We start from the raw sequence: 25,469 nt of genomic DNA on the forward strand, positions 1-25,469 counted from the left end.
GTGAAAGGGGGAGGGCCTAGGGATAAATCCAATGAAAAATGCTTTTAGTTCACCAAATGTTTTTTGAGCCATTCTTATTTGAAAACTTAGGTAGCAAAAAAGCCCCAACCTCACTTCAGACTTCTACTACGTAAGAGAAAACCAGCCTGATTCTCTAGAATTAAAGCACCGATCCTATCATGTTCATCACCAACCACCAACCACCACCAACTCCCCAGCACGCACGCAGAGATCTGTACTGTTTTAACAACTTCCCAGGTCCCTCTCACAAATTCTTAAGAGTAGAATCTAATTATTTTTGCAAATGAGGAGCAACCACCCTTGGCGGTGTGAAAGTGGTTACCAAGTTAATACAGATCACTCTCTGTTTTCTGTTGGTCATTTAATACACTTTATCAGAATTCTCCTTTCCCAAGCATTATGCAGCAGAAGCAGACACGGAGTGGGGTGATGGAGATGAGGCCACAAGCCAGCATTCCCACAGGATCTCACAATCGAAGGGGGAGACGGCACAAATGAGAACATAAAAGCAATCTCAAACCAAAAGAGCATGTCACAATGTCACCTTCAGGAGGCCAGGCAGAGGACAGAAGTATGAGTTTTGATAGGGCAGCTTTAACTTGGCTATTTTGACGTGGACAACTTTAACAAGATTCAAAGAACAAATCATTATACTTTCAGCTTTTAAAAACATAATGTAATCAACTGTTTTATTTATGAGAATAGATACCCTGCCTGCATCAAAACAGGAATCTGAAATTAACTACATGCTATAATGCCTTGCTCTGGCTCTGAAGCAGAGTTTCAAATGTCACATTTAGGAGATCCGTTATTTTTGAGTTCTTCATGCCCAAAATGGACCTATATCAGGAGGCTACAATAAAGAACAAGAGCAATATGGCCCCTGCTCACACAGAGCTTACAGTCTATAGTGGAATCAAACAAAGATGCACATAAAGAGGTAATTATAAAGAGCCTAAAATGCCATGAAGGAAAAAAAGAGAGGGATGATAAAAGGAATGTCATCTAGCGTGGGACTCAAGAGGGAAGTAATATTGAGCTGAGATGTAATGGATATCCAGGGAGGTGGAGAGAAGGCAGTCTGGGTAAAGGATTGGCATGCACAAAGGCCCTGTAGAGGGAAGGAGCTAGTCTCCTCTCTCCAGCTTCATAAACAGAAAAACCCCTCCAATATTCCTCTATACCTGGGCAAAGAATAGCCCTAGTTGGTTCGTCAGCAGTATTTGCTAATAGCATGTCCAGGGCCTACCTGAGGTTTCCTAGAGGCACGAAGGAAATGGACCCTGCTGCCAAGAATGAATGAAAATTGACCAGATGGGCCCCATGCTGTGTAGAATTAAGAAGCCTGCCCCCAAAGAGACATACTTGGAGCCTTTCAGATCAGGAAGAGACCTGTCGGTTCCATCAGACCCAACTTAACAAAGGCTACAGCATAAAACCTTTCAGAATTCACCACCAGATCACCTACTACTTGAGTTCAGGAGTCCGTGGTTGCTCAGAGCCTCGTGTAAGATTCAAGGGTCAGCCTAAAATTACTAAGATTTTTCTAGACCTAGGATTCTATGAAAACATTTAATAAAAGAAATGGTTTTTCCATTATTCCTTCCCTATTGCATGTCACACTATATTGAAATCACAATGTACCTAGTTTTCAAATTGACCTCCTGTATTACTGGACAATAGAATGGTATTAATTTTTGATGCTTAGCATAGAGATCAAACTCATAGAGAAAACAGAATCAGCAGCAGAATTGCTGGACAATGTGAATTTACTATGGTGTTTTTATATGCTGACTCAGTAACAAAATCTCTCTCAAAAAACTGGCATTCTAATGATAAAAATGTAAAAACACCCATAAAGCACTTAAAATACAAGGTAAGCATCGTTCTAAGCACTTAAATCTAGGACTGCTGATCCACTTTATATGAAATGACATCTGTTCTCATTCAGGATGAGAAGAGTCTTTTGTTGGTGAGACTTTGTGTAAAGGCTTCATTCAAATAACATTTCTTTCCAAAAATCCCAAACAAAAGGCCATTTATTTATTTAATTCAAGTTAGTTAACATACAGTGTGGTCTTGGCTTCAGGAGCAGAACCCAGTGATTCATCTCTTACATATGACATCCAGTGCTCATCCCGAAAAGTGCCCTCCTTAATACCCATTACCCATTAACCGACACTACCTCCCACCCACCCTACCCCTTCCAGCAACCCTCAGTTTGTTCTCTATCTTATTTATTTATTTATTTATTAAATATTTTTATTTATTTCTAGGAGAGAGAGAGAGAGAGAGAGACAGCGTGAGCAGGGGAGGGTCAGAGAGAGAGGGAGTCACAGACTCTGAAATAGGCTCCAGGCTCTGAGCTGGCAGTCAGCACAGAGCCCGACGCAGGGCTCGAACCCACGAACTGCGAGATCATGACCTAAGTGAAAGTCGGACGCTTAACCGACTAAGCCACCCAGGCACTCCTGTTCTCTATTTTAACAACAGGTAGGAAAAAAGCAAGATCAGGTTTATAAATACTACAGATAATTCTAAGAAATCAGTTCAAGTTTCTCATCACAGATACAAAAAAGAAAATGTTAAATGCTTGAAAACCTAACCAGTAGGAATCGCACAACACCCTTTAAAAAGACTATGATTCACTGGGTTCCATTCCCAAAATAAATGAATACAAAGAAGCTCAGAAAATGGGAAGAATAAAAGTGAGGACTCAAATGTTCTTTGATGATAGCACTGAATTCTTCCACACTAATTTACTTACAAAATTTCAAGTTTTTGGAATAAAAAACAAACCTACCTTTCTTTCTATGATTAGAGGATTGCTTTTGTGGCTCAATCTTGTTAGATACTACTTTATTTTTTTTTCTTATATAGCTTATTATTAAGTTGGTGTCCATATAACACCCAGTGCTCCTCCCAACAAGTGCCCTCCTCCATGCCCATCACCCCCCTTCCCCTCTCCCCCACACCCATCAGCCTGCAGTTTGTTCTCAGCATTCAAGAGTCTCTCATGGTTTCCCTCCCTCCCTCTCTCCAACTATTTTTGCCCTCTTCTCCCCCATGGTCCTCCATTAAGTTCCTCCTAATCCACCTATATGTGAAAACATAGTATCTGTCCTTTTCTGCCTGACTTATTTAGCTCAGCATAACACCCTTGATTTCCATCCATGTTGCTACAAATGGCCAGATTCCATTCTCACTGCCATGTAATATTCCACTGTATAGATAAACCACATCTTCTTGATCCATTCTTCACTTAGGCTCTTTCCATGTTTTAGCTATTGTTGAGAGTGCTGCTATGAACATTGGGATACATGTGCCCCTATGAGATGTTACTTTACATTTAAAAGGGGGGGGGCGAATTTTGTAGAGTCTCACAATTCTTTAGTTTATAAAAGTCTGATCCAAATATATCTGATGCTTCCTGGATGAGGGAAATGTAACAGAAACGAGACACAACTCTGTGAGTCTGGACAGGGCCTAGCTGCAATAGAGGGGTAACATAACTATTTTCCAAGAGGCAAAGTCCTAGAAATCTATGTGTAAAGATGCTGAAATCCTCTTCAACTGTCAAGGACATCTTTTGAAATATAAGGATCTGTAAAAGTGAAGAATAAATAATTAAACTTTGAATAGTGAAGAGACATAAACATAGGCCACGTTAAAATTCACAAGTATGACCAGAATATGACTGCTTTTGGCCAAGGTCACTATCAGATTTACATGACAAAAATAGACTGGATGATGGTTAAAATCAATGACCAGGGTCAGAATACAACACTTTGGGTAGCTGGTTGTTTTTACTAAAGAAACCATCACTCACACATACACTCTCTCTCTCTCTCTCTCTCTCTCTCTCTCTCTCTCTCTCTCACACACACACACACACACACAGTACTACTTTATGTCCACCTTAAAGGAATCAAAGCTTTTGATTTCTGAAGTACAAAATACAAAATGTTGGTAAGTTAAAGTATAAACCCAGAAAAACTGAGAAGAAAAATATGTAATTTAGAAGTATTTCCTGAAATCAGCTGCTTAAGAAACTTTAAGACTAAAGCTCCTAGACCTTAAATGATTTCAGCAGGCGCCTGCCTTAAGTTTGGTGAGGAAACCTAATGTCACAATACAAGGTCCAAGAGGGCAGGACCTTTGTCCCCGTAAGTGCTGATCACCAGCACATATTAGGTGCTATTAGTTAAATATAGTTGAATCTTAAACAGCGTGAGGGTTAGGGGCTTAAACCCCCGTGCCATCAAAAATCAGTGTATAACTTTTGACTCCACCCAAAATTAATTACTAATAGCCTTACCAATAACACAGTAAATTAATACATATTTTCTATGTTATACATATTAGTGGATTTCTATAATAAAGTAAACTAGTGAAAAGAAAATGTTATCGAGAAAATCATAAGGGAGAGCAAATACATTCACAGCACTGGACTGTTTCTATTAAAAAAGGGAGTATATTGGTGGACCCATGCAATACAAGCTTCTGTCCTTCAAGGGTCAACTGCAATTGTTAACTGAAACGAAGGTAACCAAGTAAGCAACATTACTGACTCAACACACAACTAGCAAGTGTGACCCTGGACAAATCATTTTAACCTCTGAGCCTAGTTTCCTCATCTGCTAATCTTGGAGGAAACATCCTACCTAAAGAATCAGAAAGATCTTTGAGAAAGTCTTCATCAGCCTCCTCCAACACCTTTTTCAAGTGAGGTTGTTGATGTGAAAGTGCTCAGAAAGGTGTTAAGTGGTAAAGCAATGTAATGTAGGCTTCATGGCAAAGGACTCAAGTGAGCTGTGAGCTTGCTTGAAGGACAACAGAATAAACAGGTATTCTGACATTCTGGTCATTAATCAAGTTCTATTTTATAAATCTAGCAGAGCAGTCAGGAGAGTGAGCTGGAGTCATCCCGACCTGGGTCTGATCCTGCCTTCCCCACCTACTCGCTATGGTAATCTTAGGCAAGCTACTTAACATCCCTAACCTCAATGTTCTCAGTTATGGGGGGAAGTGGGGAACGGCAGCTGTCTCACAGAGCTGTTAAGGATTATAGGAGTTAATGCATATAAACCCTAAGGCAGAGTTTAGTAGGCAGCGAGCATTCATATTTTGGCCATAATTCCTGCTAAACTGATTACATATTGAGGGAGCACAGTTCCAGTCGAGGACAGGGAACTCCAGTATACACTGAGCCTCTGCAGCATCTCATGCATCAATGGGTGCTTGCACTTAATTCTCAGGAGAGGCTTGAGGCCAATCAGCAGGAGTGCCGAAAGTCAAACACAGACTCCTGATTCCAAGGACCCTGCTCTTTCCCCAGGGCAGCAGGGGATGGGGGAACCCGCTTTAACATGCTCCCTATCAACAACACCACTGTCTTCTCTGGCTTTTCAGTATTTCTCACAGCCTCACATCGACCTAGGAGACTGAACTCATTCTAAGGCTTTCCCTCCAGAGACTGAAAGAAGGGTTGCTGAAAACCTCAGTGAAGTGCCCAGGCCTTGCCTGCGCTGCAGCCCACGGCTAACACACTGCTCCAGCAGCACCACCACAGGTGCGGGGAGGAGAGTTCTGGTGGCTGCTGACTAGGGCCCAGCTCACATACACACAGACCCTCCTTGAGGCCTAAGACACACACAGAGGCGGGGAAAGCATCCCTGCTTCCCTTCCAGTCTCATCACAAGGGACTGTGCGTGCACAAGAACTTTCTGGAAGTGACTTGTATCGGGTGTACCCAGTACCCCCTGCCTGTGGGGACCCAGAACAACTGTCTGATGAAAAGTATCACAAGATACTGTGCAGAGCTGATGGATTCCAGCCAAAAGGACGACACAAAATAAATATAAAATCTGCTATTTTTTCCTGTCAGCAAGTCAGAATTATGGCTCTTCTATATGCCATTCCTGCCACACAGAATAATTCACTTCTAACTATAGCATTTCCAGGAATACCCCAGAACCGTAAGTGCTGCTTCATTTACAATAAACTTCCAGGGATGATCAAACAATCAATGCCAACTCAATGGGTCAGGGCTCTCTGCATGCTCCCAATAAGCCTGCTCTCCCTGAGAGACAATTTCTGGTCAAGGTAAATACAGTACTTTGCCTGATTAAAGTCAATAAGTATTTTCCTAAAAGCCACGTTGTATCAAGATGCTTTGCTATTTTTTTCTTTCTTTTCCACTAATACATCTATAATGTTATTAGAGAACACAGAATACAGAGGTCAAGACTATGGTGGCAGGAGAGGACACTCCAATCATGGTGGGGAGAATGGCTTGCCTTCACCTCATGTGCTTTTCAATCACTCATTCCTAAAATACATATTAAACACTTGTACCATTGCAATAAAACCTTGTATGGTACTTTATACTTAAAAATGGCTTTCACATCTATCACCACATTTGGGTCTCACAGCCCCTTTCGCAGATGAGAAGATTCAGCTTCAGACATTCTCACGGTCAAGAAGCCCGTGAGTGGCAAGTCAGGGCTCAAACACATTTCTCGGCCTCCGGCTTCACTGTCCTTTCTCCCTCTGCCACATTTCCTGGGTCAAGGCACGGGACTTTGGCAGAATCTAAAGAAGTACTACAATTAAAATCTGAGCCCACCAAAACCTTAGTCTATTAGTAGCTGGCAAGAGACAAAGATCCCGAGGGGCCTCAAGAAAGCAGATGTGGAGGGGGTGCTGAGACACAGACCGCAGGAGCAACACGAGTCAGGAAGAGAGGGCTGTGAGGTCATCAGGGAGAGGGGAATCAGCTCCCAGGCTTGAGGGAGACAGAAGATTGTGAAAGACAGAAAGAAGTATGCAGCTCTTCTGGAAAAGGGAAAGGAGAAGGGAAATCATGAGGGTGGGTATGTAAGAACGAATATACAGACCAGGAGGGGCAGACAGGAAGGAGGGAGACAGCATGGAAAGGTGAGGGAGGGTCCGTCTGAGGAAAGTCTGTGTGCCAGCTTCCTCCTGTGGGCAACAAGAGAAGCCCCCCAGAGGAGGAGGCCCTAGCTCCTGCCCAGTTCTGCCAGCCTGGTCTTAGGCAAGCTGCTGAAGCTTTCTGAGCTCCAATACTGTATAATAATAATAATAATAATAATAATAATAATAAATACTAGATGACTTCTGCGGTTCCTTAAAGAACAGAATGTTTGAAACCATATTATGCCACACCCTAACACAGCTAATTTTTCATTAACTTGTATTTTCAAGATGACATGCTTCAACATCCTCTTGCTGATGATGGCATCTGACAAAGCTTGCAGGAAACCAAAAATTAATGGAATACACAGAAAAACAGTGAATACCCTACCCCTTGCTAACTTTTACTAAGTTATTTTTGTGTTACTGTGTATTAACCTACTCCCTCTCTCTGTTATGCACTATGAGCTCCTTCAGGGCAAAAATCCATCTAACATTTTTTCCAGTAATTCTTTAACCACTCAGCATTCTTGGATGCAAACAACAGAAACCAGTCCTGCTTACCTTAGGATAAAAATGAATTAAGAGAAAGATCTAAGAGCACAGAACAGTCTGATAAGAACACCATTATAGCAGGGCTACCACTGTTTATCAGCCATTAGCTGCTCTCAAGCAGCCCCTATGTGTCTGTACTGTCCCCTCTAGATTCAACGTCCGGGGACACAGGGACCCAAGACATGAACCGAGTTCATCCAGTCATGTGTCTGCCTTTCCTTCAACCTCAACAGCAACAACAGACAATCACTCTAGAAATGAAGAGAGTTCGGATGCCAGACAATCCCCCAGATAGCAAGTGTCCACTCTAGTCTATATTCCCAAAGAACTCAGCTAGGCAAAGTTAGAGGAGAAAAATAAAAAGAAATCTCAAGAAAAATGGTCCTCTATACCTCTCCCCAACCAAGAAACTAGAATCAGTTTTTGTTTGGCTTTGAAATAGTCTGCCAACCACATCTCTGAATTGAAATGGCAGGCAGAGCTCCTCAGTGGACCATATTTGTACAATAAGTAGTGCACTTTGTCCCCATCAAGGCAGCAGACTTAATCACTAGGTCAACACTGCAGAGCACTGAGCCACCTCTCGCTCAACTCCCAGGTCTGCCCCAGTTCAGTTGAGAATCTAGTAAGGGTTATACCCCACTATCTCATATCCTAGGAACCCGTGCCAACACCTTTCCAAACCTTTTTGGACATGATACATGGTAAAAAATATATTTTACAGTATGTGTGTGTGTATGTGTGTGTGACAAAAATTAGTTTCACAGAAAGATATCCTTACGATATGCAATTCATTCTATTTTCTATTCTATGCTATTTTCTTCTATTTAATACATTTTTAAAATGCTAAACAAGACCCTCAAAATATATTTCACAGACCACTAATGATATATTATATATAACAAACCAGTCTGAAAAACACTGGTTTAAAGGACTCACCAAGGTTACCAATAATAAAATGTACTTTAAACTTTAAAAAAACTTTTACAGTTTATTTTTGAGACAGAGAGAGACAGAGCATGAGTGGGGGAGGAGCAGAGAGAGAGGGAGACACAGAATCTGAAACAGGCTCCAGGCTCGGAGCTGTCAGCACAGAGCCTGACGTGGGGCTTGAACCCACAAACCATGAGATCATGACCTGAGCTGAAGTTGAACACTTAACCGACTGAATCACTCAGGCGTCCCTTTTAATTTTTTAATATTTGTTTATTTTTGAGACAGAGAGACAGACAGACAGACAGACAGACTGCGAGTGGGGAAGAGGCAGAGAAGGAGACACAGAATTGAAAGCAGGCTCCAGGCTCTAAGCTGTCAGCACAGAGCCTGACTCAGGGCACAAACCCATGAGCTGTAAGATTATGACCTGAGCCGAAACCAGACACTTAACCAAATGAGCCACCCAGGCATCCCATAAGATGTACTTTATATTCACTGCTTATATTCAATGTGTATACCTTCCCCAGCTGACATTAAAACACAGAAATGTATTTCTTCTGAAATCCCTCTGACTACCAGAAGATCACTCCTCTTTCCCCACAGTGTGTAGCCTATGACACACACTTTTGGGCTACAAGTTTCAACCCAAACAGCTACCCCGAGATCCACTGTGCAATCCACTCAGAGTCTTCCTTTCACAATAGTTTCTTCTCCCAGAAAGCTCTTCAGTCAGGCTACCTTCTAAATCTATACAATGATGCTACGGATTGAGTAAACACAGAAACTACACCCAGAGAGAACAGAAGATCCATGCTTTAAATTCTGCCAATAACCACTCTTCTTAAAACCCATGATTTATTCATAAACCCATGATTTATTCCCACAGTCCCCAGTTTCTAACTTCACAATCACAGTGAGGTGATGCTTTGCAGGAACCTAAGGATTTCAAAATCCATTGTTTACTTCTCATCTGTGCAAGATTTTTCAGTGTATTTCATGTCGATAACCAATAAGAATGGACAAAGGAGTTCAGTGTATGGCCACCAACGGGAATTGCTGGGGAGGGGGAGCCACGCAGGTAGGTCTTGGAGGTTTAGATGATAGATGGTATAAACCATGGATTAGGTAAGGAGTCCTTTGTATCAACTTTAATTATATTCTTCTACCAACAAGCTGAAAAAGGTAAACAGATACAGCTCTCTCTTCTCAAGATAAATGCTCACTTCGTATTTGGCACATAAGAAGGCAGAACCTCGGTGAAGCACTTTCTTGCACTCTTGTCCCAAACACATCCACAGCATGACTCTACCTGTAATTCTTTTATCAAATAGCCCTTGCCTAACAGAAACAATTGAATTTAACCAAACTGTCATCCATCTCACTGCAAACTATTCAACGGCAATGCCTGGTCTTCATTCGTTACATTTGTTTTTCCTGCTGGAAAGGTGGAGGAATAGTACATACTCCAGCTATGGAACTTCTTTTGTCCCCCCTTTCAAGGGAATAAACATAGAGAAATACAGGGGGTGAAGACTTCTGTATACTAAGACTCCTAAGATTACTAAGGCTGCTGTAAATATTATGGTAGGATGTTGACGACTAATTGGACTAACTAGAAAAATATAAACATAACAACGAGGAGGAGTAGCTCACTCCTAGACATCATGCATTAAGTTATTACAAACAAACAGAAATCATCATGAAAAGTCTGTGAAACACAGTTCTGTGGGAAGAAAAGGATGCAAGAAAAGATACATCATTGGAGAAGAACTAGCAACTCAAGAATGTGACAAGGTAATAACACATGATTGATTGCCAAACACAAGACACACCCAACCAAGGCAAAATAGCATAGTCAGAGAAGGTGTGACGTGGGAGCTGGTGTAGCTAGTCCAACCCAGAAGGCTTCATGGAAAACTAGCATGTTTAGGTCATGAAGACTTGAGCCAGGAGTGCCTCGGTGGCTCGGTTGGTTGAATGGTCATGATCTCATGGCTCCTGGGTTTGAGGCCCATATCAGGCTTGCTGCTGTGAGCCTGTCAGCGCGGAGCCCACTTCAGATCCTCTGTCCCCCTCTCTCTGCCCCTCCTCTGCTTGTACTCTCTCAAGAATAAATAAACATTAAAAATGAAGGGGGGGGTGCCTGGGTGGCTCAGTCGGTTAAGCTTCCGACTTCAGCTCAGGTCATGATCTCACAGTTCGTGGGTTCGAGCCCCGCATCAGGTTCTGTGCTGACAGCTAGCTCAGAGCCTGGAGCCTGCTTCAGATTCTGTGTCTCCCTTTCTCTCTGACCCCGCCCCTGCTCACACGGTCTCTCTCTCTCTCTCTCTCAGAAATAAATAAAACATTAAAAAAAAATTAAAAAATTAAAAAAAAAAAAAAATGAAGAGGGGGAGGAGGAGGACTTGAGCCAGAAGAGCAGCCCTGCCACTTAGTAGCTGGGTTGAAGTCACCTTTTAACTTTCAGTAATTGTTTTCTCATTTGCAAATAAGAATAATAGTAATTATTTTTCAGGGTTGTTTTAAACTCTGTAAAAAATAATATATATAGGTTGGTAGAACGGCTGGCCCACAGTAGTCATGTAGTAGTATGACCATTATGGCGGAGGTGGGCTTTGAACTGGGCCTTTAGGGATGGGTAAGATGCAAACAGGAGGGGGCGGAAGCTAACTGAAGGAACACTCCAAATAACAGAAACAAGAGAAACAGCAGCAGAAGGACAGGAGGGGCCCCCTTTGGAGTGTAAACAGAAGGTCTGTGTAAATCAGAAAGATATGAGGAAAGGGAGAAAGCTGAGGTCAGTTTACAGTGAACCACAACTGCCAACTGAAGAGTCTGGACTTTCCTCTGAGGAGACACTGCTCATGAATCCCCAGGCTCCGATGAATTCCTCTGAAGCAAGAAAGTCCCCTGGTATGTGAACGTGTGTTCTGTCAGGAGTGGGGTCTCAGACACAAGGAGTGAAGAGACAAGGCATGGGGACACCTGAAATTCACTGTGAAAGAGAATATTCTTGTTTTAAAATACTTTATTATAATTATGTATTTTTTTAGATAGATACAAGCAGGGGAGTGGGGAGAAGGGGGAGGGGGGAGGGAGTGGGGAGAGGGGGAGGGAGAGGGGGAGGGGAGGGGGAGGGGGAGGGGGAAGGAGGGAAAGAGAGAGAATAAATCCCAAGCAGGCTCCATGCTGTCAGCACAGAGCCCAACGCAGTGCTCAAACCCACAAATTTTAAGATCATGACCTGAGTCAAAATCAAGAGTCAGATACTTAACCAACTGAGCCATCCAGAAGCCCCTAAAACACTTTGAATGAATCAACTAGGCCTCCATGGATATATAGGCACTGGACACTGAGGTTCCCCCTCCCTCTTCCCCCAGTATGAACATCCAGGACAATAAAACTGACAAAATAGCCCCATATATTGCACTGGTAAGAGACAGTTTAAATATCCATTTGAGAGATCCATACTCTAACCTCACCTTACTAAACACACACAACACACTCTCTCTCTCTTAAATAAAATGAGAAGCTAGAGGTGTTCTTCTGCGAATTACACTGTGAATGAGTCAGAAAAAACTTTCCCACTGCTTGTGTCCTCACAGCTAAAGAGCCTGGCTGGGACATTTACTAACAGCACTGGGGGAATCAACATTCTGCTGTGGTGATTCACCCTCCTCTCCGACTACAGTTCAAGGGAGGAGTTCACAGGGCTACCCTCGGGAGTCACTCTGAATTATTTTTGTAACATCTTGTCCTTGGATAAAAGGAAACAGTCAGAAATAGGAGGCTGGGAGGTCATCTATTACTCAGTGGAGTTGTTTACGCAGCACTGTTTCCCTATTATCCAGAATCCCGTGTTTTGGATAAATGAAAGACATAAGGTACCCATGTTTCCGGAGAGCTAAATATAGAATTTACAAAAATCATGTCAAATGGCAATTTATCTGCCTTTAATACTTCCCAGGCCTTAGAATTATGATTTTGACCAATTTTCATTTCATAAAGCCATGGGGGGTGGAATAGGGTGGGGGAGGGGTAATCTGTACAAACAAGGTCCCTTGTACTACCATCCACTCAAACAGATAATCTTCATGAGCTTGCACGAACGTTTTATCAGCTCGCAGAACTCTCTGATGTGTGTCCAGCCAGGTGTTCCCTGAACATTGCTGATCTTGGCCAAAAGAATTGTGTTTGTCCATGTACTATGATATCTGTACACATAGCTAATAAATAGCAGAGCTGTGGGACAGGCCAAGTCCTCAGATGCCACATCTCATGCATCCTACATTGCATGAAAATAAATATTAGCCTTTCTGCCAATTAATGCAAAAAAGCAAAGCTGGTGTAGTTGTTCATAATCATTAAGTAATCAAAGTCAATACAAAAATCAATACACACACAATCAATAAATATAAGTATATACTTTTTAGAGCTTACAAAGCATCTTCAAAATACATGGTTTCCATTAATCCTCACAATAACTTTAAATATCATTCCTCTTATTTTACTCATAAGCAAACTAAGGCCTAAAGATACTAAGTGACTCATGAAAGGTCTAAAGAAAAAATGACAAGTGATCATGGTGAAAAGGTCAAATTTCACCAATTGTCAAACTAAAGTAACAGGATGCCATTTTTTATCTATCTGACCAGTAAAGGTTATGTACTTTTTAAATGTAGATTGAAGACTGGATTAAGTAGAGGTGTAAGTTACTGTCATGTTGAAACTATAAAAGTTATTTAGACTCATGTTAATAAAAATACACATTCAGCAGTATAGACCGATATTACTGAAAAGCAAAAGTTCCTCTCCCTACTCCCCAGAGAAAACCACTATTCAGTTTTTGGTGCAAACTTCCTTGAGGACAATTTGGCCCCACATGTCAACTTGTATTTAAAAATCCTCATGTTTGGATTCAGCAACCCTGCAATACATTAATTTAAAATAGCAGGTTATAAAATAGCACGTAGAGGATGGTCCAGCTATGTTGCACAGACACGTGCATACAATCCAAGAGAGAGAGAGAAAAGATGGACGATGGGAAGGGCACAGTAAGAAAAATGACCTGTGTTAATGGTGATTATTTTAGGTGCTTGTGGATTAGGAATCAGTTCATTTTGCAAGCCTTTCCAGATTTTCCAAGTACGCTCTGACAACTATGTGTTACTACTCTAACGGGGGGGGGGGGGGGGGGGGGGGGGGGAGGAGTAATTCCTCCAGGTTCCATAAGGGGTTGAAGTTAGGACCGGGGTTCAGGACAGCTGATTCCTATTTCACTATTTAAGCCTTCACTATTTAAGCAGAATGTGTCATTCTGCCTGTTGTAATCCTGTTTGTTTTTTCCTGCTGTAATTTTAAAAGCAGTTCAGGAGTTACTAACAACTAAAAGCAATTAAGAGATGTGACAAGGCAAAATGTAATTATTTGCTAACGAGTGATACTAAGTACTACGATGTCAGAGGAGAAAGAGACCATCCTAGCACAGAATGATTTCACAGGCTTGATAAGTCAGAGATCCGGACAGGTGAAGAGGAGTGAGCTCCATTCCAAGTGAAGTTAAAGGTGTGATCACAGGCAGCAGGTAGAAAACCAGCAGGCTTGCTTTGGGGACAGGCAGGAGAAGTTTGCACATATTCACGCAGAGAGGCAGGTGACAAGACTGTGGAGGGAGGTGGCGCTCAGACCCAGATGGACGGGACAGTGGTGTGGTGTACAGACGACCTGGGAGTCACAGGCTGCTTAGGTGCCCAACTGGTAAGCCCCAATCATTGTAACTGCTTTGTCCTCCTTTACTTCTCCCCATCATTCTGATTTCTTTCTCAAATTAGGGCAATGGTCTCCTGACCATTTTCTCCTGAAAAGTTCCCATCTTCCTTCTCATTTCCTCTATTCCTGTCCCCACAATGCAGCCAGTCAGATTTCTAAACTGCAAATCTAAAAATCTTATGCTTTCTCCTTCCGACTCTCTTAGGAAAGGTGGACTTCAAGGCTACTTGTGATCTACCCTTCTGTGGCTTACCGCTATTTGTACCTGGACTCCAAATGTGCTGAGTTATGCAGGCAGCTTCCCTGACTTGATCAAGACATCACAGCATCCTGTCTTTGCTTTTACAGCAGCCTTTATAATCCTGCTTTGTACGTGTCCACAGAATGTGTCTTGTCCATTGTCCTTGAGCTCCCTGAGAGCAGGGACAGTAGCTGTTATCGAGCTATATACAGCACCAAACAACAGTGCTTAGGCTACAGCAGCCAATAATTGCTTGGGGAAGAAATGCTTGAACATTTCCTTTTTCATGATGCCTTCCCTGACCATCCCCACTTCCCTCGAGAAGTACTTACCTAGCCTATGTGAACATGATAACGATATACCAGTGTACGTGTAAAGTGTTTTTTGAATTATTTAAGTAATCTCTACACCCAACGTGATGCTTGAAACTCACGACCCCAAGATCAAGAGTCACAGGCTATTCTGAGCCAGCCAGCCATCTCTTCCAGTTTGCATTTTAAAAATATTTATAACATTAAATGTGCAGTTATATGCCTAACTGAATTATGAAAAACAATTAAACTTTGTATTCTTTTATCTTCCCCCCACCACGGTACCCATGAAGGAGTCCAAAGCTATGTCTTCTTTCTCATATGGAAAAACATACCTTGAGATTTCTCAGTGAGCTGGAGTTGCTTAGGATGGAAATAATATAGTCAAATATAGTTTATCAAATCAATTTAATAAGGCCAGCAAGTGAAAAACTGCAAGTTCATACTAGGTATGAACCAAATGTTGATTTCTGTTATAGGAGAATTAATGGTAAATTGTGAAACAAAACTATAGACAAAATTTTAAAATATTCTCTTACTTACAATTATATTGCCCTGTGAAGGCACTTTAATATTTTTATTTATTAATGTGTACAATTCAGTGGTTTTTAGTATATTCATAAAGTTTTACAGCCAGCTCTACTACCTAATTCTAGAACATTTTCATCACCCCCAAAAATAACCCCATTCCCATGAGTGGCCACTCTCCACTCCCCCTATCAGGTCATATCCTCTGCCAATCATTAATCTATTTGTCTATTCTGAACATTTCATATAACTGAAATCATACAATACGTGGCTTTTGTGTCTGGCTTATTTCAACTAACATGTTTTTTTTTTTTAATGTTTATTTTTGAGAAAGAAAGAATGTGAGAGCGAGCACGAGTGTGCAGGGGAGGGGCAGAAAGAGAGAGAGGGAGACATAGAATCAGAAGCAGGCTCCAGGCTCCGAGCTGTCAGCACAAAGCCCGATGCAGGGCTAAAACTCACAAGCTGTGAGATCATGACCTGAGCCGAGTGGGACGCTTAACTGACTGAGCCACCCAGGTGCCCCCTCACCTAACATGTTTTCAATATTCATCCATGTTGTAGCATGTGTTAATACTTGATTCCTCTTTATGGCTGAGTGATACTCCACTGTATGAAGGCACTTAAAATTTTTATTTTTTTATTTTTTTATTTTTTTACAAATAGTTTGTCAAATTAGTTTCTACATAACACTCAGTGCTCATCCCCAAAGTGCCCTCCTTCATGCCCATCCCCCCCTCCCCCCCACATCCATCCGTCCTCAGTTTTTGTCAGCATTCAAGAGTCTCTCATGGTTTGCCTCTCTCCCTTTCCCCCACCATTTCCGCCCTTCTTCTCCCCCTTGGTCCTCCGTCAAGTTCCTCCTAATCCTCCTATACGTGCAAACATATGGTATTTGTCCTTCTCTGCCTGACTTATTTCGCTCAGCATAACACCCTCAAGGTCCATCCATGTTGCTACACATGGCCAGATTTCATAGCAGCACTCTCCACAATAGCTAAAACATGGAAAGAGCCTAAGTGTCCATCAACAGATGAATGGATCAAGAAGATGTGGTTTATCTATACCATGGAATACTACATGGCAATGAGAAACAATGAAGGCACTTAAAATTTTTAAATCACTTGAGAAATAAAAAAAATAGATGTAAAAGTGTTCTTTGATCTTAAAAATCACGACAAAGTGAAAATAGTATTCCTAGGATATATTTCTCATTTAATCATAGCAACAACCTTGTGAGGGAGGTCAGGGAGACTTCATTTCATCAGGTGAGTGAGGAAACTGAGGCTCATAGAGACTATATGATTTGCCAAATGTCTGTATAGCCAGTAAATGGTAAAACCAGAACAGCAAATATGTTTTACCATGTTGGCACTCTCAGCAGTAAAATCAGTCCTACTATTTTTGCCATAGGAAAAACTGACCAGTATTTCCTGCTCACCAGCTGATAAAAGCTAAGAACAAAGTTTCAGCCTCTCACTCATTCACTTAGTTTTTCAACAATTACTGGAAAAACTCCTATGCACTATGCCCTGTATGAGGATCTAGGGATATAACATGAACACTGGGGTTACAAAGTACCTTTATTCACAGATTGGTTGTTGTTTTGTGTCACATCATGTTAAGAGAGACTTCAGAATATTGAAAGGATAATGAGGAGAAAAGAATTAAAAGGATGATGGTGAAGTTATGAGAGGGGGAAAGGACGATCTACTGACCAGTGGTTAAAAGATAGGAGCAGATGGGCAACAGATCCCCAATGAAGAGGGGGTGGCAGAAACTGCAACTTGCATGCCCCTATCCTCCCTTCTTCAGTGATTTTTAGCCATGCACATGGACACACACAATGAAGACTAAAACGGACAACCTCTCTTACAGCAGGAGGAAACTATGTGACTAAGTTCTGGCCAATGGGGTATCAACAAAGTACTGTGTAGGAGCTTCTTCCCAAAAGGAGAGCATATGAATTTTGCACCTTTTTCTTAATCCTTTCTGGAAATGTGCACATCTTCTGAACATAATTAAGGTTCAGAGCTTCTAATATGAATGGGATAATGAAAGATATCAAGATTGAATGGGAAGACAGAAGTCAAGTGGTTAGGTACACAAAATTTAAAATCACACATATGGTCCTAATTCTGGCTTTTCACTCAGGGTGGATGTCAATTTAGACATCTTCCTAAATCTGAGCCCCAATTCCTTTATTTATGAAACAGGCTTTAAGAAATGGTGTTGGGAAAACTAGACAGTCACATGTGAAAAAGAATGAAACTCGACCACACTTACACCACACACAAAAAACTGCTCAAAGTGGATTAAAGACTTGAACATAAGGCCTGAAACTCCTAGAAGAAAACACAGGCAATAAGGTCCATGACATCAGTCTTGGAGGTGATTTTTTGAACTTGACACCAAAAGCAAAGGTAACAAAAGCAAAAGTAAACAACTGGGACTATATCAAACTAAACGGCTTCTGCATAGCAATGGAAACCAACAAAATGAAAAGGCAATCTACTGAATGGAAGAAAATATTTGCAAATTATGTATCTGATAAGAGATTAATATCCAAAAAATATAAAGAACTCATACAACTCAATAGCAAGAAAGAAAGAACAAAAGCCCAAAACCCAAACAATCCAATTATAAAGTGGGCAGTGGATCTGAACAGACATTTTTCCAAAGAAGATATACAGATGGTCAAAAGGTAGGAAAAGGTACTAAATATCACTAATCAGAGAAATGCAAATTGAAACCAGAATGGGATATCACATCACATCTGTTAGGATGGCAATTATCAAAAAGATGAGAAATCTGCGCTGATGAGGATGTGGAGAAAAGGGAATCATGTACACTGTTGATGGGAATGTAAAGTGGTGAAGCCATCATGGAAGACAGTGTGGAAGTTCCTTTAAAAATTAAAAATAAAACTACCATATGTTCCAGCAATTCTGCTTCTGGGTTCTTTTTTTTCTAAATTAAAAAAAAAACCAAACATTTATTTACTTTGAGACAGAAAGAGCAAGTGGGGGAAGGACGGGGAGAGAGAATCTCAAGCAGACTCCACACTGTCAGCACAGAGCCCAACACAGGGCTTGATCTCCTAGACTGTGAGATCATGACCTGAGTCGAAATCAAGAGTTGGCCACTTAATCGGCTGAGCTACCCAACCCCCCCTCCCCCGCCACTTCCTCTTCTGGATTCTTATTAGAAGGAAGCAAAAACACTAACTCAAAAAGATACATGCACCTCACGTGTTCGCTGCAGCATAATTTACCACAGCCAAGATATGGAAACCACCTAAGTGTCTATCCATTAATGAATGGATAAAAACTGTGATATATACATATTTACACACATACATACAGTGGAACATTATTCAGCCATATGAAAGAAGGAAATTCTGTCACCTGTGACAACATGAATGTATCCTGAGCAAATTATGTTAGGTGAAATACATCAGGAAACACAAATACTATATGATCTCACTTATATGTAGAATCTAAGAACAATAATGACAACAAAAACTGAACAAATAGATTTAGAGAACAGACTGATGGTTTTGGTAGCTGCCAGAGGCAGGGGAGTGGGCAAAACAACTGAAGGTAGCCAAAAGGTACAAACTTCCAATTATAAGTCAGTCCTGGGGATGTCATGTACAGTGTGGTGACTACAGTTAACAATACATTATCATATCAAAGAAAATGAATCTTAAATGTTCTCATTTTAAGAAAAAAATTGTAACTGTGTGGTGATGGATATTAAAACAAAACTTAGTGTGGTGATCATTTCACTACCTACCTATCTCAAATCACTATGCTGTACACCTAAAATGAATGCAATGTTATATGCCAACTATACACCTCAATAAATAAATAAAGGAACAGATAAAGGAATAAACAGATGAATGAATAATGCCTGTTGACATGATTGAGAGACTAGAAGTGTGAGCAACAGGTCAGAAATGTACTGAAAGAAAAAAATGTGGAAAAGAAAATACAAGTTTGCAAGACTCCAAAAGCAAAATGGGAATAATACTAGCTCTTACCTCCTAGTGCTGGTAGTATCATGAAATCCTTGTCAGGGATAAAAGAACTATGTGGTTGCTACCATGACCACAACTCTAAATGACACTTTTTTCTCATGAAAGTTATAGTAACACACCTACTAATGTTCTAGTCCACACATCTGACTCAGGTTCAGAAATCATGTCCAATATATCTACATCCTACAGAAGATCACAATCCAAATGTAACTTGGGTTCTCTCCTTGGCACATCCCATGCTCTTAGAAAAGTCATCAACTTGGGGCACCTGGGTGGCTCAGTCGGTTAAGCGTCCAACTTCGGCTCAGGTCAGGATCTCACAGTTCGTGGGTTTGAGCCCTGCGTTGGGCTCTGTGCTGACAGCCAGCTCAGAGCCTGGAGCCTGCTTCAGATTGTGTCTCCCTCCCTTTCTGATCCTCCCCTGCTCATGCTGCCTCTCTCTCTCTCTCTCAAAAATAAATAAAACATAAAAAAAAATTTAAGGGCAAAAACAGGATCTTCTCTCCTCTAAGCATCAAGGCAAAGCTGACCCAGTGCTCTGAAACTGAAAGGTGTACATGCCTGTTCAATAACACTTACTGAGATGCCGCTATGTATCAGATACTGTAGTAGATGTCAAAGTTATAGTGAAGAACAAGGAAGGCAACCTTTTTTTAATGTTTGTTTATTTAGAAAGAGAGAAAAACTGGAGAGGGGCAAAGGGAGAAGGAGAGAGAGAATCTCAAGCAGCCTCCGCTGTCAGCACAGAGCCAGACTCAGGGCTCCATCTCACAAACCATGAGATCATAACCTAAGCCAAAATCAAGAGTTAGATGCTTAACCAACTGAACCACTCAGGTGCCATGACAACCTTAATACAGAAGCAGATACAATTTTTTAAATGTTGATTTTGTTAATGAATCTACCTGAACCAGAAAGTGTCACAGCCAGGAAAAGCATCACATCACTTACTAATTCAATCTACTTGTTTTATTTATTGTTTGTTTATTTTACATCCAAGTTAGGTAGCATATAGTGCAAAAATGATTTCAGGAGTAGATTTCTTAATGCCCTTTACTCATTTAGCCCATTCCCCCTCCCACAACCCCTCCAGCAACCCTTTGTTTGTTCTCCATATTTGAGTCTCTCATAATTTGTCCCTTTCCCTGTTTTTATATTATTTTTGCTTCCCTTCCCTTATGTTCATCTGTTTTTTATCTTAAAGTCTTCACATAAGTGAAGTCTTAGGATATTTGTCTTTCTCTGACTAATTTCACTTAGCATAATACCCTCTAGTTTCATCCACATAGTTGCAAATGGCACGATTTCATTCTTTTTTATTGCTGAGTAATACTCCATTGTATATATATACACTACATCTTCTTTATCCATTCATTCATCGACAGACATTTGGACTCTTTCTATACTTTGGCTGTTATTGATAGTGCTGCTACAAACATTGGGGTGCATGTGCTCTTCGTCATTCAACTTACTCTTATTCATATTATACATGTGGGCAAACACCAGAGAAGTTAAGCGACAACCTCAAAATAAATGTAAGGATTAGATTAAATCAGCATTCCCAAACTGTTTTCTGAAACCTTCTATTTCTGTGCAATGATAATTATTGTTCTATATACTGATCAGAAAATGGGAAGAAGAAAAGTGGAGGCCCATTGTGAAATAAATTGGGGAAATACTATGAAAGCAAAGTTAAACAGGATCTTTAATAACAACTCTTGACCTTTAATGTGTTAATAAGTGTAATGAGTCTACAAGTTTTGCAAAATTAATTGGTCTAGGGACTTCTTTTTTTAAGATATACTTGGAAAAGTCTGAATTAGGTGATCTCTATGCTCTTTCACTTACCAAATTCTATAAATATATCTGAGAGTATCCATCTTAGAAAGCCTTCTTTCCTGGACAAATAATTCAATACACCAAATTCTTCAGGAAAGTCATTCATTCATTCACCCATCCATCATTCAATCACTTATATTCTCTACCCCTCTGTCTCTCACATACTAAAATTAGATAGATGCAGTACAGGAATAAAATCTAAGATTTCAGTTTAATCAGATCAGACAAAAGAGGTACTCCTAAAAATGAGGAAGAATGTGGCATTTTTAAAAATCATTTTAAGTTTATTTATTTAGAGAGACAGAGAGCACAAATGGGGAAGGGGGAGGAAGCGAGAGAGAGAGAGAGAGAGAGAGAGAGAGAGAGAGAGAGAGAGGGAGAATCCCAAGCAGACTCCACACCTCATGCAGGGCTTGAACTCACAAACCTCAAGATCATGACCTGAGCCAAAACCAGATGCTTAACGGACTGAGCCGGGGCATTTTTGCTATGTCATCTCAAGCAGGCATTCTGGAAGGTAAAGTCTGGGAAAAATTACAGTTCTCTATTACTCAATAACCCAAACACCTGGGGAAAGTCCTTGCAATTCTGGCAACAGCAGGTGGGCACAAAGAAAATAACCCAAGGAGAGAGAGAAAAAAAACGGTGAAGGTGCCTATCCCTGACTCCATTCCAAATGAACCTCTGCCTTTATTTGCTTCAGCCTTGCTTCTTTCTCCTCTGACCCACTTGATTTTTCCTGTTTTTATGCCCCATCTTTTCGCAAGTCTTTCTTTCACCATGTGACTGGATAAGTTATATGACACACTGGCAAATGGCCACAGAGTCTTCCCAGAAGAGAGCCCACTTTTCAGGAAACCCTGCCTCATTCCCACTAAAGGGAAGATGATGAGAAGGGAGGGGGCAGAGAGTGAGATGATGCCAAGTTCAAACAGCCTACTAAGACGGGAACTCAAGCAGATATCTGTTCACAAAAACAGACAACTCCAACTGTATCCAATTCATATTTAGCACACATACATTGTATGCATATATCTACATATGTCAATATCAGCATTAACTTTTTTTTTTTTACTATGAGAACCCAGTTAGCAGTAAATAGTTCATGATCCTTTGTGTAATTATTTTTTTGAACTGATAAAAACAAAAATAACCATATTCAAAGTGTACACCTTGAAAACTTTCCCAAACAGCCTCCCTACCTACCCCCACTCCCATTCCTTTAGTTACCTAACCTACACACTGGGACCTTCTGCTGTATATCAGATCCACAGACACCTCACCCAACCCCATACAGACTTTCAGAAGAAAAGTCAAGGGGGAAAATGATTTCCCTACATAACTTTCCCCAACTCCTATATTTATTCATGTAGTAAAGTAGTAAATAATTTTCCAGTGTGTGTTCATGTGCAGTATCTTACACAATCTCTATAACAATTTTCAGAGAGAGAGAGAGAGAGAGGTCAGGTTCTAGAATCCTCATTTTTAGACATTGGAGCCGCCTCCATTTCCCTGTCTCCTAATTGTTGGTGGACCCCCGGCCTCAGACCTTGACCTTCACACCTTTTCTCTTTCCACATTCACAACCAAAGCAATCACAACCAGCTGTGTGATTTACCTGCTGACAATTTCTAAACTTCTCTCTTCAACTCCCATCTTCTTCAGCATCTGTTTAGTGTAATAAGTACTTAAAGCTCATATAAAAAGCAACACTTGATTCCTGTGACACTACACACCACCACCCTCCTCCCCAGTGTTCAACGTCTCAGTAAATGCCACCACTATTCAATACGTCATTTGAGTAGAAAACCCAGAGGTCGGCCTTCTCACATGCCTCTTTCTCACATAACTCTTTCTCACATCCCACATCCAAACCATCACCAATTCTATCAGCTAAATTTAGCTTCAAAGTATGTCACACATCCAACAATTTCTCACCACCTCTGCTGCTCAGTCAGCACCTTCTTCTTAACATAAACAACCAAGAAGGCAGAGGCTGTGTTAGTTTTTTCTATGTTGTATCCGCAATGTTTTGACACACAAAAAATGCTCAACAGTTCATGAGTAAATGAATATTGGCTCCAAGAAGTGATAGGACTCACAGAGTAAATTAATGATAAAAGCCAGGGCTCCACATATATGGGATGTCTCTCATGCTTGTACTTGTTTTTTTTTCTTTTTCCTTTTACCCTTCTTTCTCAAATGCACATACTCAAAACTTCTTTTCCGACAAACCTTGACTCTAAGCAGTGAGGAAATGCACACAAAGGAGAGAAATGTTCGAGGATCCAAAGTACAGTAAACTTTTCAGTAACACCTTTAAAATGGAGGCAGGAGGCGAGCTTACTCTCTTTCTCTCTCAAAAGAATAATAAAATAAATTAGGTCTGTTTCAATGCAACCTGTTTTAAAGAGTAATAATGATGATGGGGGATGGAACCAGTTCAGGTGCTATGGAAGCCTAACCCCAATTCTGAACTGAAAATACTAGGAGGAAGGTTGGACATGGGGTACTTTTATGCAGTAAAGTGATACAATGAATACATTTTAAATAAATGCACTTACATATGCCAACTGGTGCCCTTAAAGAACAGCTATTAGAAAATGAAAAGGTTGGGCTCTGAAGGAAAAAATAACACTTTTCTAGCAGAATAAACCTCTCTGGGCCACTGTCAGACCTGCAGCAAAGTGGAATTTACACAGAGTGCCAGGTTCATACAGGTTCTGCTATAATATATCTCTTTACCTCTCAGAGACTCAGGTTCCTCAGGAACAAGGACATACAAATAAGATACATTAGGAATGTGCTCACAGGATTCCCCTAATTTTATGAAACTGGGCCCTTAAGAAGACACAGGAACTACCTCCAAGTGCAACAAAACATACTAGTGAAATACACACATTTTTTAAAATGTTTCATTTATTTTTGAGAGAGAGATAGAGATAGCATGAGCAGGGGAGGGTCAGAGAGAGAGGGAGACACAGAATCTGAAGACAGACTCCAGGCTCTGAGCTGTCAGCACAGAGCCTAACGCGGGGCTCGAACCCACGAACCATGAGATCATGACCTGAGTTGAAGTTGGACGCTTAACCGACTGAGCCACCCAGGTGCCCCATATATATATATATATATATATATATATTTTTATAACCAGACAGTAAAGACCACAAGAAAGTTAGGGAGACTCAGCTCATACCAAAATTGTATCCGCTGACTGAAATATAATTATGATCCTTACACTGCTATTCCCATTAGCCTAAATCCTTCTAAATCAGATTTTCCCAGTTTGGGTCTTAAGACATTTTCAAAAGTATTTAGCACTGGGGCACCTGGGTGGCTCAGTCAGTTAAGTGTCCAACTCTTGATTTTGGTTCAGGTCATGATCTCACCGCTGTGAGGGTTGTGAGATCGAGCCCCCACGTTGGGCTCCATGATGGACATGGAGCCTCTCTGAGGTTCTCTCCTGCTCCCTCTGCCTCTCCCCTGCAGGCGCAGGTGTGTACGCTTTCTCTCAAAAAATAAATAAAAGTATTTAGCAGTGTACCAGCTGCCCAAAAAGAAACTAAGGAAAAAGAATAGTGATGAAGTTCAAGGAGACTACTGACCTCTTTAATAGAACATTTCAACTACTCTAAAAATATCCACTCATCTTTAAAAAGTATTGCTAATGTAAAAGGAAGTCAAGTCAGCACCACTCAGGTTAAAACATTATGCACTATAATCACAAACAGTTTTTATCAAATCCTTAAAGTCATACATAAGACTAGGTTTTTCTTTGGTCCTTACTCTTATGGTGGTGATCCTCTCAAAATGACATGCATCCTGGGCTTCATCTTATTAATTAAAAAAAAAACTTTAATGTTTGTTTATTTTTGAGAGAGAAGAGCCAGAGCCCAAGTAGGGGAGCGGCAGAGAAAAGGAGTCACAGAATCGGAAGCAGGGTTCAGGCTCCGAGGTGTCAGCACAGAGCCTCATGCAGGCCTCAAACCATGAACCTCCATATCATGACCTGAGTCGAAGTCGGATGTTTAACCGAATTGCCAACCAAGCACCCCACATCCTTATTAATTTTCACACAATCAGGGTCTTTTTCCTGAGCTACCATGTACAGGTACTCTCTATTCCCCATTCAAGCTTTCCACACATTCGGGCAAGTATTCTTCCCACTTGTTCCAATTAGTACAAGTTTTACTATGTAGATTAAAAAATAAAATATTATGTTTTGCTTAAATTAGTACATTAGGGAGAAGGACCCAAATGCCTGCTTTAGCCTAGAAGCAGATAGTTAAGA

At 40.9% G+C, this 25,469-nt stretch overlaps 1 protein-coding gene across 1 annotated transcript in view; it reads right to left on the minus strand.

Annotated features, from left to right (window-relative positions):
- The window catches only part of JAK1 (Janus kinase 1), a 127,060-nt gene that overhangs the window by 51,038 nt on the left and 50,553 nt on the right, over positions 1-25,469 (minus strand). The gene's annotated exons all lie outside the window — the stretch shown is intronic.

Source organism: Hyaena hyaena, unplaced genomic scaffold (genome assembly GCF_003009895.1).
Source record: "Hyaena hyaena isolate Hyena2069 unplaced genomic scaffold, ASM300989v1 scaffold_75, whole genome shotgun sequence".
Classification (NCBI taxonomy): domain Eukaryota; kingdom Metazoa; phylum Chordata; class Mammalia; order Carnivora; family Hyaenidae; genus Hyaena; species Hyaena hyaena.